The sequence below is a fragment of the Schistocerca cancellata genome, chromosome 1 (assembly GCF_023864275.1).
Source record: "Schistocerca cancellata isolate TAMUIC-IGC-003103 chromosome 1, iqSchCanc2.1, whole genome shotgun sequence".
Classification (NCBI taxonomy): domain Eukaryota; kingdom Metazoa; phylum Arthropoda; class Insecta; order Orthoptera; family Acrididae; genus Schistocerca; species Schistocerca cancellata.
In genome coordinates, this window is record NC_064626.1 from 845,647,884 (window position 1) to 845,667,239 (window position 19,356).

Consider the following 19,356-nt stretch of genomic DNA (forward strand, 5'->3'; position numbering starts at 1 on the left):
ACGACTCTCAGCCACATTGATTACGAGAGTAGCTGTGTCGACAACATCTGAATAGAATCGACCATTATTGACTTCTTTCTGATCTCTGAAAATGTTAACTGGCGAACAGTAATGTGTTCAGTGTGGTAGAAGTGACACTGAAGCGCTCACTGAAAGGATATGAGTAGTTGAGTCTGTTTATTTACTGATATGTTGGCGCACTGAACACTAAGTTGTTTGCTACCAAGAAGTTCAAAATGGTTCAAATGGTTCTGAGCACTATGGGACTAAACATCTGAGGTCACCAGTCCACTAGAACTTAGAACTACTTAAACCTAACTAAAGGACGTCACACACATCCATGCCCGAGGCAGGATTCGAACTTGCGACCGTAGCGATCGCGCGGTTACCAAGAAGTCATAAGATGCAATGAAGATCGACGTGCTTCTTACGGGATCGTTTAATGAGCGTGACAGAGCTAGGGAAACGCTTTGCAGACTAATGGCAGTTAGTGCAAGAAAGGCGCCATCATGGAGAGAGTTACTGGTGAAATGAGTGCGTACTTTCAGAGAAGAATTGGACAACATATTACCGCCTTTAATATATGTATCGCAAAATGGGCACGAACGGAAAGAAAAACTGACGCGTACAACAAAGTTTAATGACGTCTTTCCCACGCACAATAGAACAGGGAAGGGAGAAACGCCGTACGGTGGCTCCTGGAGTTTATATCTAGACTATAAGTTTCCTCTCATTTACGTCTATGGTCACAGAAGTTCGTTAACAGATCACCGGTTTCGGTCTATAATGACCATCGTCAGATCTGTTTTTATAAAAACAGATCTGTTTTTATAAAAACAGATCTGATGATGGCCATTAGAGAACGAAACCGGTAATTTGTTAACAAAAAGTTTGTGATCCTAGAAGTAAATTAAAGGAAACTTATTGTACATACGGGTCACTGTTTTATTCGTGACAATGTCGCAGCTTACATCTAGACGTTGAAGAGGTTGTCACGGTAACCTTTTAGAAATGTTTCGCGCTCATTTACTAATAAAGAACATGCCTCTCAGTACACAACGGCTATTACACTCTCCAGTCTCATTAACGTGACCACGTGTCAAAAGCCTGAGTAACCACCGCGGACCGCTGCGAGACATGAAAGAAGAGTGTCAGTGAGGGTATGGAAGGTACCGACAGGGATACGGAGACCTGCCGACTCCAATGCCGTAACCAGCTGCGCTACGTTTTTCAGTTGAGGATACATGGCGCGAACATCCCGATCGAGGTGTTGCCACAGATTCTCGACTGGTTCCGGGGAATTTGGTGGTCAGGGTAGTACAGTAAACTCATCCCGGTGCTCTTCAAACCAAGCACGTACAAAATGGCCCAAGCACTATGAGACTTAAACATCTGAGGTCATCAGTCCCCTAGAATTAGAACTACTTAAACCTAACTAACTTAAGGACATCACACACATCCATGCCCAAGGCAGGAGTCTAACCTGCAGCAGCGCGCTTCCGGACTGAAGCGCCTAGGTCCCCTCGGCCACAGCGGCCGGCAAGCACGTACACTGCGAGCAGTGTGACACCCTGCATTGTCGTGCTGGTAGATGCCATCTTGCCGAGGAAAAACAGACTGCATGTAGGGGCGGACATCGTCCCCAAGGATAGATGCGTACTACTGTAGGTCCACTGTGTCTTCCATAGTGATGGCACCCAGATAATGCCACTAAAACATTCCCCATACCATAGTGCTCATCTGGAAGGTCGGCTGCTGAACAGTTGCACGTCTATTCGCCCACACACATCAGCGCAGCCGCCGTTCACCCCTGTCATCTATGGGCCGTGGTGCACCATACTTGCCTCTCAGAGCTAACCTACTAATCAAACTAGGTAGTCATTTAATTTTTCTAGTCGCAGTACCATGAATTGCTTGAAAGCGACCAGCGTACAGATCTTGACGGGACTCTTTTTGGAACGAAGGTTCTGAAGCCCAGTTCACGTAAGCCGGCATACCAGCACACCTGGTTGCGACAGGGCAGAACGTGGGACAGAGGGCATCGCTCGCGAGAGCGTCTGAGTGCCGGCGTTTCGCTATTTGGCTCTCGTCCATCAATACGTAACCTCCACTTGCGGATGAGACCACCTCTCAAGCGCTGGTCGGTAACCAAACAAACATGCCTTCTAAGTGGAAAGATTTGGTAGTCTCTTGAAGCGTCATGCCTCATGTTGAATGGGAAAGTTCTAGCGATAAGGAAAGGTTAGAATGTCCATTTCATTTTTATTAAAAATCAATGATTAAAGAAGTTTAGAAAAAAGACTGGGACAATTAAAGAAAGAAGGGGACAAACTGCAGTGATAAAATGTAATGGGCATAGAAGTTTACTTTTTCATCATGAACTCTGATTATCCCAAATGATTTTTTTTTTCAATTATTCAGCCGCACTCTCATACTACTTTTTCGTTTCATGTATTTTATCAAAAAGTGCATTTTCTTTTAACTTTCTACCATAAAAGCAGCAAATTATTCGGCATTAGTGTATTTTGACAGTTAACAAAGGCTTTAATGATTCAACATTTTTTTCTCCCTGGTAACAAATACTTCGCTAAGGAAAACAACTGTCAGGAAAAACTCCTCCAAATGAATGTTTCTCATGTTGATGTTTCTACTACTGTAGCAGACAAACATTTTATACAACTTTTCACAAACAGTTTCATTGTCTCATTTATTTTTTATGAAGTTCTGTACTCATGAAAATTCATCAAACAGTTCGGTTTCGTCAACAGAATAATTTGAAACAATACGTTTAACAAAAGCGCAACAGCCCTTAATATCCTTCCACCATAGCCACTTCTTTTCAAAGATCGTCCAATCAAATGCTTTGAAAACACCGATTATTAATGTACTCAACATAAAAGTCATAAATGCCAGCATAACCATGAAATTATTCTACAGTAATTTTCCTCTTCTGCCAGCATTCTCAGCTGATATACAACAAATGTGAGTAATCTTTGAGACTTTCTATTTGTTTATTTCTGGGTACACTTTCATTACTGTTATTTCTTGTTTCTCAAAACATTTAGTAGTTGTTGAGAAATATTTTAGCTGCGTAACAAGAAAATGTTGAAGAACGATAACAGATGGTTTTCAAAGAATCGTTGAAGGATAACAAGATACTTATTCAAGGAAATGAAATAGGATTTCAAAGAATGAAATATCTGTATAGGTCTTTCCTCAGTTAGTAGCAGAGATAACCATGTTTTTTTATTGTTATGGTTTTAAGGCACAAAACTGCTATGGTCATTAGCGCCCTTCTCTGGCTTAGGTTAACAAAAAGAAGAAAAAGAACACTGGGAATCAGCAGCAATAGAAGTGAAACTCAAAAAAGTGGGTAAACTAAAAAACAGAAGGAATGCTTAGAAACCACTATAGATAACCATCTTGTCTTGCTGTGCCCAAGTACTGTTTTGCGTTGCCAACTGCCTGTCCATTTCAGTTATTGTATTTAAGTTTACGAAGCAGTCACTCGTACTTTTATATGCTCTTATCCTTTTACGTTCATGCGATGTTTCTTCATCTTAACGTGATTCATAATCTCACACTTTCTATCATGGCCAATAGCAACAGTGTACATTCTGCAGTTTTCCCACTACCAGTGTAGAAGGAAATTCACTTTTCATATTGCTGTTAAATCTACACTTTCGTTTTGGCGTGTTGAAACAGTGAATGCACAGATTTAAAATTGTTACGTACCTAAACTAATTGAAAATGTAACTTAACATGTGTCGGTACAACTAACAGCGCAAAACACTGACAATAAATAAACAAAGATTGCGGGGCTAGCTGTACAAGCGGCACTTCTTGTACTTACGTAATAAAATGCAAAACAAACATGTAGCAGCGTACAATACCATTGGTGTTCAATAAGCAATACAACAATTTTTTTCCGAAAGCAGGTGGGTTTTATTAAGGATTCCAATACACCATATTATTTCCCACTCTTTTTGCTACAAAACCCTATTTTTCAATACAATCTCCGTTCAATGAGGCGGCCTTACGTCACGTTAGTATGAAGGTTTGTAAGCCCGCATTGGTAACACTGTACTGGTCGACTTCGAACTAACGGCTTTCTTCATCAATGCCCTCCCCATCATCCATGTACTGCTTCCCGCGGAGTGCATCTTTCATTGGGACAAACAGACGGTAGTCGGAAGATGCGAGATCAGATGTATAGGATGGGCACACTCCTTTGAGTACTCCAGCAGATAGATGATTCTGTCAGTGCTACGAACACAGACGTCCAGTTGAGGAGCGAAGTGTTTGATTGTGATCCGTCGATCACTTCGAATCAGAGTGTCTGCACGTTCCAACATTGTAAAAGTAATAGCTTTATGCGGCAGGCCGGCACGCGGAAGATTGGTTGGTTGGTTGGTTGGTTGATTGGGGTTTAAGGGACCAAACAGCAAGGTCATCAGTCCCTTGCTTCAAAGGTGGTCCATTCGGACGGATTTACATCTCGGAAGAATCATAACGATAAAAGTTAAAAGGCTAAAAAGCGTAAAAGTGCAGTCATGGTGTCAATGGTGAAAACAAAAGGAGGGAAGTCAGCAAGAGGGCAACCACAAGGCTATGCTAGAGGCAGGAAGTATCCCACCTCTGATGCTATTCAAAAGCGTTCAGCTGCTAGAATGTAAAAGGGCATATTGTAAAAGGAGACTAACCAAATCTAAAAAGCGATAGAAACAGAGTAAAAGGGAGAGAAAAGAGAATCTTGGCCAGGGAGGGGTGTCAGGAATCTCCAAACACAGTGTACAGTGGGAGACACCGCAACCCTCACTGCCCTGCCCCTACTCCACAGGGAGATTAAAAACCTTAGAACTGAAAATAAAAACCACTTACACTTAGGAAACTGAGAACCAGTTCAACCCTCCGGGAATCGTCTGCCAATATTAAAGGCAAAGTGCGGGGAAGCCTGTACTTAGTATGCAGAACCAAAAGAAGGTGGCAGTCCACCAAAATGTGGGCTACTGACTGGAAGGCCCCACAACCACGAAGTGGGGGTGGCTCATTACGCAAAAGAAAACCATGGGTCAGCCTGGTATGGCCGATGCGGAGACGACACAGGGTGGTCGAGTCTTTTCAGGAGAGGCGGAAGGAAGAACGCCACGGGCCTGGTGTCACCTTAATCGCACGAAGTTTATTAGATAGAGAGGTAGCCTCCCAAGAGTTGGCCCAGGATTGTGCGAAGTGGGATTTGATGTGAAGCCGTAAATCCGCCGCAGGAGGAGGGCGGGAGAGGGGGGGGGGGGGTAGGTGACTAACTCCCCCATCCAACCCAGCCAAACCATCAGCAAGCTCATTACCTGGGATACCCACATGGCCAGGGACCCAAAGGACGTCAACGGAACAAGCAGCATGGTGAAGATCAGCGAGACTCTCATGGATGGTGGGAAAAACACTGGTCAATAGCCTGAAGGCCACACATTGATTCTGTACACAACAAACCGCAGTTGAAGGCATATCCCACACGATCAGCAGATTTAGAGCCATTGGTGTAAAAAAAAACAGCATCCCGGAACTCCCACAAAATTCGGCGGTAAAAACAACGGAACACCGTCGGAGCAACGGAATCTTTCCATCCGAATCCGGGGCCGAGGAACTAACCAAGGGGAAGTGTTGGGGAGCGAACGAGGGAGACAGGACAAAGAAGGAAGCCGAAAAATGACGCAAGGCGGAGCCCAACCGGTAAACCCACCTGCGGGTGGGAATCAAGTGGGCGACATCCTTGGTCAGCAAACAGGATAACATAGGAAGGATGAGTCGGAGAGGAACGGACAGCGATTGCATAAAAAACCAGAAGCTGGGACCGCCAAACAGAAAAAGGGGGGGGGGGGAATCCCAGCTTCAACCAGGAGACTATCAACAGGGCTAGTAGGAAAAGCACCGGTGGCCAAACGTATACCACGATGATGGACCAGATCCAGAAGGCGCAGTGCGGATGGAGCAACCGAACCATAAACTTGACAACCATAGTTCAAGCGAGACCGCACTAAAGCACGATAAAGGCGAAGAGTAGAACGATCTGCACCCCAAGAGGTGTGGGCAAGGAAGCGAAGTACATTGAGTTTACGGAAACATCCTATCTTCAGAGGTCTGATATGAGGCAGCTAAGGGAGCTTATTGTCGAAGAGAAGACCCAGGAAACGAAACTGCGGGACCACAAGTAATCGTTGTGCATCGAGGAAGAGCTCCGGATCGGCCTGGACTGTAGTGCGGCGACGGAAGTGGACCCCAGGCGATTTTGAAGGAGATAATTGACACTCGTGTGAGAGGGTCAATGCAGGGGCACGCTATATAGCTCCCTGGAGCTGCTGCTCTGCAGAGGCCATCGAAGAGGAGCTAACCCAAATGCAGAAATCATCCACATACAGGGCAGGGGCGACCAAAGGACCGACAGAGGCCATAAGTCCATCGATAGCAATGAGGAAAAGAAGTACACTCAAGACAGAACCCTGTGGGATGCCATTCTCCTGGGTCCGTGGAGAACTAAAAACAGTACCAACCCGAACCCTGAATGACCGATGGAACAGGAACTGACGTATAAAAATCTGGAGTGGGCCCCAAAGACCCCACTCATGAAGCGAAAGTAAGATATGATGGTGCCAAGCCGTGTCATAGACCTTGCGAAGGTCAAAAAATACTTCAACCAAATGGCGGTGCTGGGAAAAAGCCTGCTGAACTGCGGATTCCAAGCGAAGTAAATGATCAATTGGATACGGCCCCCTCTCGGAAGCCATACTTTTAAGCGGACAATAGATCCCGAGATTCGAGGACCCAATTGAGCAAACGGGCTACCATCCGTTCAACGACGTTTGTCAGACTAATTGGCCGATAGCTTTCGACAAACAGGGGGTTCTTACCAAACTTAGGGTCGGGAACCACGATGCTGTCCCTCCATCGTGAAGGGAAATCACCCTGGAGCCAAATACGGTTAAGACCTGGAGAAGATGTTGTTGTGGAGCACTGAGATGTTGAAGCAATTGGTTATGAATGGAGGCTGGGCCAGGGGCCGTATCATGAGAAGAAGAAAGTGCAGAAAGAAGTTCCCATTCAGTAAAACGTTCATGGTAAGATTCTGACTGACAAGGAGTAAAACATAAGGCGGAAGATTTGGCCCACTGTTTTTGGTGAAGGAAAGTAGCCGGATAGGAGGATGATGCTGATGCTGTTGCAAAATGGGTCGCAAGATGTTCCGCGAGAATCAATGGGCCCGTGCAAAGGCCATCCGGGAGGGCAAGGCCCGGGATGGTAGACTGCCGATGGCAACCTCGGAGAGAGCGAAGTGTAGCCCATGCCCGTGACCTAGGGACAGTAGAATCCAGGGAAGAAACAAATCATTCCCAACACACCGATTTGCTCTGTTTGATTAAGTGATGGGCTTTGGCGCGAAGGCGTTTAAAGGTAGTAAGATTGGCAGCGGATGGGTGCCTCTTAAAGGTGCTGCAAAGCTCAACGGCGATCACGGATAGCAATGGCAATGGCCGTACTGCACCAAGGGACTTGCCGGCGGAGAAATGGTCCAGATGAGCGTGGGATAGCAAGGCTAGCAGCGCGAACAATCACATTAGACACGTCGCGTAGGATGTCATCAGTACAACCCGACAAAGAGGGATAAAAACGACATGTGCCGTATATAGAGGCCAATCGGCGCGTTGGAAAGACCAACGAGAGAACCTGTCCATCGGTGATCGGGAAGGGAGCGAGAGAATCAACGGGAAGTGGTTACTATCGCAAAGTTAGTCGTGTGGCGACCAGTGTAATGAAGGGAGGAGAAAGAGAAAGATCAATGGCAGAAAAGATACCATGACCGTCATTGAAATGGGTAGGAGAGCCATCATTAAGAAGGTACAAGTCGTGGTCTGCAAAAAACTAGTCTATGAGAAGACCCCAACTAGGTGGAAATTCACTGCCCCACAAGGGATGAGAACATTAAAATCCCCGAGAATGAGGAAGAAAGGAGGAAGTTTCTGAAGAAGGGCAGTTAAGGAAACAGGTGTAAGAGTCCTGTCAGGAGGGAGATAAAGATTGCAAACTGTGACCCCAGAGTCCAGGTTGACCCTAACAGCAACAGCTTCCAATGTAGTTTGAAGAGGAATTCACGTGCTAGCAACATCTGTACAGACCAATGTACAAACTCCACAAGAGGCCCGCAGGGGGCTGATCCGATTTCGACAGAAAGCACGAAACCCACAGAGGGTTGGTGAGTGATCATTAGTAAAATGAGATTCATGTAGAACCACACAAGCTACAGAGTAGAACGAAATAATGGATTGCAAGTCCGGAAGGTGACGGTAATATCCATTACATTTCCACTGGATGACCACAGGACGATGATTCAAATGGGTGGTGCACTGGCTACAGCCAGTCATGCCACTGGGTCACCGACAAGGAGGGGGCGACATCCATGAACAGCAGGACAGAGTCAGGTTGCGAAGGTGGGGACAGGACCTCTGGCGACACCAGAGGCTCCTTGTCCCAGGACTTGTTTCTTCTTCTTTTCTGTTTGAGAACGAGGAAGGCTGTGCTGCAAAAAGGACCCAGCTGCAGGAAGATGTGGAACAGAAATAGAGCGGGCGACCTCGGGGCCCACAGACCATGGTTCTGGTGGTCGTCGTGTGGCAGCAGACCTTTGACCTGAAAGGTGCCGGGAAAGGGGTCCCGGGAGGGGCGCCCTTGACCGGCAGACACCGTAGAAGTGGAACACTTCCCCAGCTGGGGAGGGGACCGACGCCTGGAGGGGAGGGTATGGGAACTGCAGGGGTGGGTGGGAGGAGAGGGGTTCGGGACTGGGGGGAGGAAGGGGAGAAGATGTAACTAAAGCATAGCTAGACCTCATTGACACAGGATGAAGACGTGCATACTTCTCACGAGGCTCAGTGTAGGTTAGACGGTCAAGGGACTTATACTCCTGTATCTTCTTTTCATCTGCATCTACATCTACGTGATTACTCTGCTATGCACAATAAAGTACCTGGCAGAGGGTTCAATGAACCACCTTCAAGCTGTCTCTCTACCATTCCACTCTCGAACGGCAGGTGGGAAAAACGAGCACTTAAATTTTTCTGTGCGAGCCCTGATTTCTCTTATCGTGATGATCATTTCTCTTTATAAAGGTGGGTGCCAACAGAATGTTTTCGCGTATCGGAGGAGAAAACTGGTGATTGAAGTTTCATGAGAAGATCCCGCCGCAACGAAAAACGCCTTTGTTTTAATGATTGCCATTCCAATTCACGTATCATGTCTGTGACACTATCTGCTCTATTTCGCTATAATACAAAACGAGCTGCCCTTCTTTGTACTTTTTCGATGTTATCCGTCAGTCCCACCTGCTACGGATCCCACAACGCACAGCAATACTGCAGAATAGGGTGGACAAGCGTGGTGTAAGCAGTCTCTTTAGTAGACCTGTTGCACCTTCTAAGTGTTCTGCCAATGAATCGCAGTCTGGTTTGCTCTACCCACAATATTATCTATGTGATCGTTCCAATTTAGGTTATTTGTAATTGTAATCCCTAAGTATTTAGTTGAATTTACGGCCTTCAGATTTGTGTGACTTATCGAAATTTAGCTGATTTCTTTTAGTACTCATGTGAATAACTTCACACCTTTCCTTATTCAGGGTCAATTGCCACTTTTCACACCATACAAATATCTTATCTAAGTCCTTTTGCAAGTCGTTTTGATCATCTGATGACTTTACAAGACGGTGAGTGACAGCATCATCTGCAAACAATCTAAGATGGCAAAATGGAAATATACGCGCCCAGTCAGTAAGAATATCACATTATAAAAATTCACCAAATCTAAGATACTCACTTTTGACACAGAACGTACTTAAGGAATTACTTCTGTCAAATTCGTAAGAAAGTCTCACTACCTTTGGAAAACACGAATGTGTTAGTAGCTTCTTTGTACTTTGTCTCATAGTCTTCTGAATGCTTTAATGGCCGAAATTTTAATAATTTCTATTTCATTGTAACAAATCCTAACAAAAATAACGTTTTTCATGAATATTCAATTTGCCGTTACCTTAAATAACTTACTCTGATAACACGTGAGTTTAACGTCATAACAATTAAATATGTCAATTCTTTAAGCACAAATATGACGTTTCCCGTCATTTTATTTCAACAAATCGTGCCAATACAGTTTCGCTCGCGAGACATTTCAATGTGCTGGTGTTTAGAAACAGCATGGTAGGGAGGGTTCTTAGTTCCTATCGGTTCTACTTTACGCGACACGTCGCCGAAATATCGCAGTACTTACCTTGTGACGAAATGGCTCCTCAGCGTAAAATAGCAACTAGTGACGTCACAAAATTCGTAGAGCGTCACGTTAACGCTAGCTAACTCGTCCCGTGTGCCGACTGCTTTACGCTGCTTTGCTACAGCGCAGAGGCACCACTGGCGGTGATGCCGCATAGTTCAAGAAGGGAGAGATTGTGCCTCGAGATCGTCGGCGCGAAGGAGTGAGTCAGTCGAGCCGGAACATGCTTACAGGGCAGATCCCGAGTGCCTGCGCTTCTAGCCATCGCACGTAAAAGTGAAAGATTTTACTGATCGTCACACGGGAGATGCAACGCGAGTAGAAGGTTTATGTGTGTGAGCAAAGTTTGAATTTTGAAGTTCAATATTAAATGCGCATCCGAGACAATTGTTATGTAACGAAAAGGCGAACGCACAGTAATGAAACGGTAATAGTAAAATCATACAAGAGCATGTTAAAAGACAGACTGCAATTGTAATGTAAATACAGTCTGAACGAGTAGGGACGTGTTACTTGAATTTAAAGTCAATAAAGTGACTGTATCGTACAAAAGTATTCACGCATTAAGATGTGTTCATTATTAATAGAATATTCTGAAAGTAACAGAATCATAGAACATTGGGGGGAATAGATAGGGCATGCTTCGTAGGCTCACGGTCAGAACTTTAGTTATTGGCGCATGTATCTTGGGACAAAGTTCGCCGTATATAGCTATCTTCTTATTAATGTCCGATGCCTAATTTTTCTAACCAGTCAGACTACAAGTAGTACCTGGTGGTTATAATTAAACTTTCCTAATTAACACATTATAACACGAAAACTAATTACTGAACGAGGACCAGACTTGGTAGCATTAACGTCAATGACATGGGGAAGAGAAATAATGCAGAATCAATTGAATTGAAGCACTTTTAATGTGCTGCTACGGTACATCATACAATTACATACCGGTACCATTACTACTAAAAAAGGGAGTCAGTGTCCAGAAGAAGCTGAAAGCGCAGGACTGTACTCTGGACAGCAGAATGAAGCATGTTCGTAGATATGCTGGCTAACACTCTTGACATGCTGCGCTTCAGATCAGCACATGTGTGAATGTTCCCCTGGTAAACCTTGTCCTTCAGGTAGCCCCACGAACAGTAATCGCATTGAGTGGGATCAGGTGATCGTGCCGGCCAAGCATTTGGAAACGATCGGTTGATAATTCGATCATTTCCAAACGAGTTTCGGAGCCAGCGATGTGCGGTGGGACCCCATCTTGCATGAAAACCATTGAGTTCAATGCGTCTCTCTCCTGTAGGACGGGTATGACATTCTGGCGAAGCATATCGCAGTAACGTTTGCCAGTCAAATTACACGTCCTTGATCCTCGAGCGCGAACATGTTCAAAAAAGAATGGGCAATGATAAACGCAGCCGTAAAGCCACACAATACGGTGACACGTTCACCATACAGAGGAACTTCACCCACAGTGACTGGGGTTGAAGATCCCACACTAGGCAATTCTGTGCGTTCACCTCGACCGTCAGAGAAGAAATGAGCTGCTTCTGTTCATAGGTTGGTCAACAGCCAGCCCTCGTCAACTTCAGTCCTCGCGGGAAAGTGGAGAGCGAAGTCAACATGTCGTTGTGCTTCCTGTAGTGCAAGCTGCTGTACTTTATGGATTTCGTATGGATACCATTTGAGAATGGTTCGAAGCACCTTCCGTACAGTGGACCACGGGATGTTCAACTGTCGTGACACAGCACGCGCCAACCTGACGATCTGTAATTGCGCGCAGCGTTGTGTTCCCTAGCAATAACGATCTTTTCAACCACCTGTAGTGCAAACGGTCGTCGGTCTCTTCCCAGAGCAACACCCAGTTCTCCAGTTGATTCGAACTACTTATTCACCTTCCGCACGGCAGGTGGAGAAAGAGGTCGCTTCCTTTCATCTGGCGATATTCTCGAAGTGCAGGTGTTTGAGACTATGGGTCACTATGACTGATCATGGCACTTTGTCACCATACTTGGAACTGAAAGGTAGCGCTGTGAAGCATGGAAATCATACACCCCATACTCTGGACTTTCATGTTACCAAGATTGATACTCGTACGCTAATTAGTTCCGTGTTATAACGTGTTTTATAGGGAAAGTTTAATTATAACCACCTATATTCATGGAATACAGCAAATAAATGGTAGAGATGGCATACAGGGCTTACGTTGAATTTGAGTCTAGTTAGTTGGTGACTTAATCGAAATGTTTACACTGCAAATACATTTGTGCGAGGTACATCCAGAAAGTAAGAATACAAGGGCTGTGTAAGCCGCAAGAATTTTTTTCTTTTTTCAGAGCTGGTACCCGTGATGTGTAGAGCGGCTCGTATCGGTCGAATAAAGCCATTGAGCGCCTCAGTTGCAAAACGTCTTCGCAATAGCATAACACGTCATCCAGTGCCCCCTCCATTCTCGCCACCTGAATCAGGTGTGAGATTCCTTTACTCAATCGGTTCCTCACTTTGCGTAAAGAATCCATCGCTAGTTTGTGGGAATGTTTGTGGTCACCTACGGATCCGAAGTAATGAATCGTCAGAATGTTACCAAGTGGTTAAGCATGGCCGCACCGACATCCACGAGGAAGATAGAAGTGGGAGACCGTCTGTCATTTCAGAAGAGGTTGCGCAGCAGGTTGAAGAAGTAGTTCGCGATGATCGTCGTATGACTCTTGACTCCCTCAAAGAAACTTTTACACACGTCCCACGGCGACTCTTGGGTTAAATAATGTCATAACGACTTGGTTTTAAAGAAGTTTTGTGGATGGTGGGTGCCAAAAATGTTCACTCTGGAACACCGCGAAAATCGTGTGTCGGCTCCAAGCCAGATTTTTAAACGTTTTCAAACAGAGGGTGAACTTATTCTCGACTAAATTGTAACAACAGACGAGACGTGGGTGTGTCACTACACTATTGAGTCAAGAAGACAGTCTCTGCAGTGGCGCCATACACATCCTCCAAACAGTTCAATCTTGAGAGAGGAATAGTGATCTTGTTGGATGATTTTATGCCGAAAGGAACCACCATCAATGGTGCCGCATGTTGTGAGACCCCCACATAAATTGAGAATAAACATCAACGACACAGGTAGGAATGCTCACTGGCCATTTGACAGTCTTCTGTGCGGATGCACAAACAGAGCCCGAACTCTTACGGGAATCGGCAAAAAAAAGCAGAAAGTAATGAGTATAATGTGCAGGGTCACTATGCATATAGTGCGGGACAATATGTTGGGAATGTGGGTCTCACGGGAGGCGTGCCAAAGATAAGTCCCTGAGTCGCACTATCCTCGGTGGCTCAGATGGATAGAGCGTCTGCCATGTGAGCAGGAGATCCCGGGTTCGAGTCCCGGTCGGACCACACATTTGCAACTGTCCCCGTTGACTTATATCAACGCCTCTATGCAGCTAGGGGTATTCATTTCATTGTAATTGTTTGACTTTGTTGATGGAGCCACAACCTTGCCTCTGCTTGCACCGCCTCATCGCTATCAAAGTGAAGTCCTGGAAGGTGTTCTTTGAGTTTTGGAAGTAGACGAAAGTCGGTGGGGACTGTACAGAGGATGACTGGTGACAGTGAACCCAAGGCGTCGAATTATTGTTACAGATGTCTGAGCGCTCGTGTGTGGTCTGGCATTGCCATGCTGAAGGAGAGCGTGCTCCATGAGTGGACTAAATCTTCGAATTCGAAACTCAATTATAGCACACTGTTTCTCACGCAGCGACATAGTTACGTTACACACCGCCATGCTGTACGCTACTGTTCAGAATCCTCTCGTGGGAGAGAGCTGCAAATAAGTAGACATGAAGAATAAGCAGTAATGTTAATAACGTTTGTTTTAGTTAAAAAGTTTTGAGAGTTTTCATATAACAAATTCGGAGGAATTACTTTTAAGCACGTCCTCGCAGTTTGGCACGTACCTTGTCAGTTTCGTTAAAATATGTTCCGTTTACGATTTTTGACGGTTTTTGTATTCTTACTTTGTGGATATCCCTCGTATTATTAGGGGCAATATTTCATAATGAAGTCAGTGGTGGCTCGTAAGAACAGATTAGCAATTATCTTGCAAACGGCTTATTTGTGGATCCATGTTACATAGAACGTTTTTGCCCTGTTGTGTACTTTTCACTGTTAATTATAATACACATAGAGTACAATAAAGTCGCCATCGCCTCGCGATACCAGGTGGGGGAGGGGGATGGAAAGGGAGGGGTTACTTTATGCCCTCCTTTCGAAAATATCGCAATCTACGTACGTAATGTATAAATAAAAATGTTGAAACAAATATTGTTTTAATTATCTCTTATACCAGATTCCGTAATTGTTTAAAATTTCTCACTAAAATTTAACCCAAAAATTTAAGTCTTAGTAGTGAATCTGACTTTTCGTAACAAAAGTCTTATTTCTACTTTCATGTTCAGGACCTTTCCTTCATATCTGTTTGTCTTTAAAAAGTATGTTGTGGATAAAAGTCGAGCGACACCTAGCGACAGTGAGGTTTTTGTTTTTAAAATTTTTTGTGGCGCTCAGAAAGTACCCTCCACTTTAGAGTAAACATTACAGAAAATAAGTTGGTAATGCTAAGAATGTGCTCAAAGATATTTCCAGGTTCTGGACCATACTTAGCAAAAGTTAATAACAGTTAACGAAATTTGCTTTTTTTCAATTTTTTGTGGTGAGGATAAAGTACCCACAACCCTCTTCTGCTACTCCGTTATGGAAAATGTGTTAGTACCCATCTGCATAACCAACGCGTTAAAGCGCGCTTCCGGGACGAGGAGGAGAGCCAGGTTCGAATCCGCCTGGCTGTGTAAGGGCGAGGGCCGGTGTGCCGACCACTCTGGATGTCGGTTTTGGGCGGTTTCCCACAGCCCATTACGTGAATGCCGGCCTGGTACCCAAATACCGCCTCAGACACTAGGTAAGTAAACATTTAGACAACATCCTCACTCTTGCAGACATAATTTACTTTAAATGTAGCCAGATCTGGTACACGGATTCCGGCCTGATGGACATATAGCAGATTTATGACCGTAGATGTCTAGTCTCCTTCAACCCTTAATCACCAGCAGCTGCAGCTTAATAAGTTTAAAGAGATTCAGAAATTAGCTGATCTGATGAACAGTACGAATTTCGACAGAATACATTCAGATATATGAAAGGTTTAATTTTCTCTACCTTATAATGCGTGCCTTGTAAGATGTGGATATTTTTAGGTCTAAACTGTAAATCGCTCGAAAGAGAGTACTGCGATGTGAAACAAGACGCTAGTTGTCTATCAAAATAATAAGGTCTCCCACTTTTTCTAACATTATGTTATTAACTATTTTTAGCATGTTGCTGTTACATTTTTAGATGTAGAGTGATAACATCATGAATTCTACTGGTGTAAATTTAGTCCATAAGATATCTACGACCAGAAATAGAACAATGGATAAATTTAGTATATAGCTTCCCTAAACATTTGAACTGTGTGTTACGTAACATCGCTGGATATGCGTAACATAAATGCTGCAGTTTTTGAAAAACTAGAGCGATTTCCATTTAAAGAAAGTCATTGAATAAAAAGGAAAACTGAAAAGAAATTAATAACTATTTTGCTCTAATAACCAACTGTTGGAATTTCTTCAAACACAAACATTAGTGTCTCATGCGCTGGCATGCCGGAATAGATTATTCTCGGTAAATCGTTTTTATTCAAATGGTTCAAACATGGTTCAAATGGCTCTGAGCGCTATGGGACTTAACGTCTGAGGTCATCAGTCTCCTAGAACTTAGAACTACTTAAACCTAACTAACCTAAGGACATCACACACATCCATGCCCGAGGCAGGATTCGAACCTGCGACCGCGCGGTTCCAGACTGTAGCGCCTAGAACCACTCGGCCACTCAGGCCGGCTAAGATTTTATTCGCTTTCGTTAGTTCTGCTTTGGTGGGTAACATATAAAAGAATGGAAAGGAGTTTTCGGCTTGGCACAGAGATGACGCAGATGTTTTTGTAGTTTTGTTTTTTTATACAGACACACGGAGAGCAATAACTAAGTAGAATACCAATCTGATTTTATGGGTAGTTGTTTATAAGGCTTTTTGGAGTAAGAAATTCTGAATCTTCTTCCAAGCGGATAAGCTGGATTCCAGTCATAAAATTCTTTGTTTCGGTCTGTATATTGCCAACAGAAGTTCATGCAATAGTTTCGAAATGAGTAACTGATTTCAGACACGTGGGGCCACTCTTGTAGGTGGTAGATGTGAATGCCGTCCCAAAACTTAAATCATAGAGTGAAACGCCGAAAATTTGCACAAAATGGAACTGGCCGATACCCGATAAAAGGTGTATCAAACAACTGACTCCCCAGGCGTATATGGTGGAAAAGTACCGTGCATTTTACATAAAGAATTTACATCGATCAGCCAGAAGATTATGACCACCTACCTAATAGCCGGCATGTCCGCTTTCGACACCGATAACAGCGGCGACGTAACGTGGCATGGAAGCAATGAGGCTTCGGTAGGCCGCTGGAGGATTTGGAGCCACATCTGCAAACACAAGTCACCTAATTCCCGTAAATTCCGTGGAGGGAGGTGGGGCGATGAGCTCTGACGCCACGTTCAATCACACCCCTGATGTGTTCGATCGGGTTCATATCTGCCAAGTTGGGCGGCAGGGGGGAGGGAGGGGGGCAGCACATCGATTGGAACTCGCCACTCTGTTCATCGAGCCACTCCATCACACTCCTGGCCTTGTGACATAGCGCATTAACTTCCTGAAAAATGCCACTGTCGTCAGGAAACATGATCGTCAAGAAGAGTATACGTGGTTTGCAACCAGCTTTTCTTCCAGCTGTAGGGGTGTCAAGGAGCTGTTCCACTGAAAAACGACGAATTCGCGTCCTCCAATCGGCGTGATGAAGAAGGTGTCGGGATTCATCGGACCCTTCAACGCTCTGCCACTGCGTCAGCGTCCAGTACCTATGGGTCACGTGCCCATTGCAATTGTAGTTGCCGATGTCTTGGTGTTAACTTTGGCACAGGCATGAGTTATCGGCTGCCGAGGCCCATCGTTAAGAGCATTCGGTGCACTGTATGTCCAGTCGCACCTGTACCACCTGTACCTTGCGCATCTGTAATGAGGGGTGGCAGCCCAACCCCACGACGCCTGGAGGTGGTTTCGCTTTGTGAAACTTCCTGGCAGATTAAAACTGTGTGCCCGACCGAGACTCGAACTCGGGACCTTTGCCTTTCGCTTTAATCTGCCAGGAAGTTTGGAAGGTAGGAGACGAGGTACTGGCAGAAGTAAAGCTGTGAGTACCGGGCGTGAGTTGTGCTTCGGTAGCTCAGTTGGTAGAGCACTTGCCCGCGAAAGGCAAAGGTCCCGAGTTCGAGTCTCGGTCGGGCACACAGTTTTAATCTGCCAGGAAGTTTCATATCAGCGCACACTCCGCTGCAGAGTGAAAATCTCATTCTGGTTTCGCTTTGGTTTTGCAACGTGTTGAAGACACTCGTCAGAGCACTCCTCGAACACTTGACAAGGGGTGCAGTTGCCGAAATGTTCGTGCCGAGCCTCCGACCCTTCGCAGTGTGTCCTCGGTTAAACTCAGATAGATTGCGTGCCTTCCCCATGCTACACACGAAGAGTACGCTCACTGACACTACACGTACCGTGCGTGTGTCTGACTGGCAGTCATTCCACGCCAGTGACGCTGCTATCGCCTGGACGGGTTTATATCGACACCAGGTCGGTGGTCACAATGTTTTGATTGATCAGTGTATTACACCCATGATGGGAACCGAGCGTTGATTGCAGGAAAGATTAAAAAACGAATTCTGAGTTTAGTTTTCACTGTGTTAGAAAGAATCCTAATATTTTACAACGGAATAATTATGTGAATGATATTTAGGACCATCAATTCACACCAGAAACAACACAGAAATCAAAGCAGTAGTTGTTTGATGCGGTTCTGTGCGGATAAAATGCGTAGTTGATCTTACCCGCCGAAAAGCCTAAAGTCTGAGTAATCTGGGATACCAAAGGGATTTTTATGGTGGATTACGTTGACATGAATAAAAATTAGGGGTAATTCCGAATTTTTCTGGACCAAAGTGATGCAAAAATATGAGAGAGGAAGTCTGGAATTCGGTCCTCTTGCATCAGAAAATGCACTTGCCTACAATGGTGATTTCGCAATGAAGGATTTTGCAATTTTTGGAGTATCCACCCTGTCCTGTTCAGCACATAATTTCCTCTGATTTAGATCTATTCGAAAATCTGAAAGAAAATTGCAGCTGGAATATCTTTGGAGACCAGTGAAATGGTTGTGGCTTGAGTAGACGGATGTTTCGCAAACCTTTAAGAATCACTTTCCAGAATGAAATATGCTCGTAGGAAAAATGATAGACATAATGTACATGTCTGACGGAGCGACTAAATTTGAAAATACACCCAGCACTTCACTGTCAGGCGGTGAAATTTTCTCCCTGTCCTCGGAAATATGACTTCTCGCGTATCCTCGTTCTACACAGTAAGGGTGAACCCCCTCAAAGTCTACAGGTAAAACCAAAACATTTCACAATTTTTTAATAAAATTTGCAATAAATTATTACAAACTGTCGTGAAAAGTGCGAATTAACTTACACAGTGTGTCCACGTAACCTGTATACCCATATTATATCTAATATTTTATTACATGAAAACACTTTTTTTGATTTAAGACAATATACATAGGAGCTGGCGTTTTTTATATGGTTATTAAGAGAAATGTTTTATTTTTTACTTAACGATTCTAGAGTGTCTGAAAAAGGGAACGCACAATGATACAATGCTTTTTACTCTTCGCAGTGAAACTTCACAAAAATAAGTAAAAATTTGGGTTCTATATTACCATACTTAACTATGGCAATACGATGAGTAGACAAAAAGTGCACACTTACCTTTGTCTAGTCAGTCTGGCGCCTGAAGAGAATCTCTATGATCTTTTAATTCACGATGTACGCCAAATACGAACTTGTGCTGCGA

General features: G+C 44.5%; 1 protein-coding gene and 1 non-coding gene across 2 annotated transcripts in view; both read right to left on the bottom strand.

The window, feature by feature from the left end:
* LOC126162453 (cytochrome P450 306a1) overlaps positions 1-19,356 on the bottom strand; it is a 421,350-nt gene that overhangs the window by 257,626 nt on the left and 144,368 nt on the right. The window lies entirely within an intron of this gene.
* On the bottom strand, positions 16,163-16,237 carry Trnap-ugg (transfer RNA proline (anticodon UGG)). Its single transcript has one exon. It is a non-coding gene; the product is annotated as a tRNA-Pro (tRNA).